Source organism: Microtus ochrogaster, linkage group LG5 (genome assembly GCF_000317375.1).
Source record: "Microtus ochrogaster isolate Prairie Vole_2 linkage group LG5, MicOch1.0, whole genome shotgun sequence".
NCBI lineage: Eukaryota > Metazoa > Chordata > Mammalia > Rodentia > Cricetidae > Microtus > Microtus ochrogaster.
This window is the reverse complement of record NC_022031.1, coordinates 43,903,723-43,904,251: the sequence shown is the minus strand read 5'-3', so window position 1 is coordinate 43,904,251 and position 529 is coordinate 43,903,723. Positions and strand designations below refer to the sequence as shown.

The following is a 529-nucleotide window of genomic DNA, read 5'->3' as shown; positions in this document are numbered from 1 at the left end:
GATTAAATGAACACAGTGTCCGTGTAATTATTTCGGGTAGAGCTAGCCATGTGGGCGGCCGGGTGCCGGGACGCAGCCCGCCGCTCCTATTACTACACCCAGAGGCAAAATTTAGGCAGGATAATTTAAGTTATGAAAAACTGGCAAGAAACCTAAGCCTGGGCATTAAGAAACAGAAAACAAACAAACAAACAAAAGCCTGCAAATTACTTCTCCTGAATCAGCTTTGAAAATTATCTCCCAGGGTTCTTGTGAGGATTTCATAAGGTAAAAAGAGTAAAAAAAAGACAATAGAGAGGCCAAGATGCAGTGACATAAGACAGCCTGCATGTGGAGCCCACCCTTCCACACACCTATTGCACTAGGGACTGGCTTCGCACAAAGTCACTCACAATTCTCAAAGCCATGCCCTGTCTCTCCTCCATGTACACCTGTGGGTCCATCTTCCCTGGAGGTTCTACCTCTTTGTCCTGTAGTCTGTATCTCTTTGTCCTGTAGTCTGTATCTCTTTGTCCTGTAGTCTGTATCT

General features: G+C 45.4%; 1 protein-coding gene across 2 annotated transcripts in view; it reads right to left on the bottom strand.

The window, feature by feature from the left end:
- Plppr1 (phospholipid phosphatase related 1) overlaps nt 1–529 on the bottom strand; it is a 225,256-nt gene that overhangs the window by 137,556 nt on the left and 87,171 nt on the right. The window lies entirely within an intron of this gene.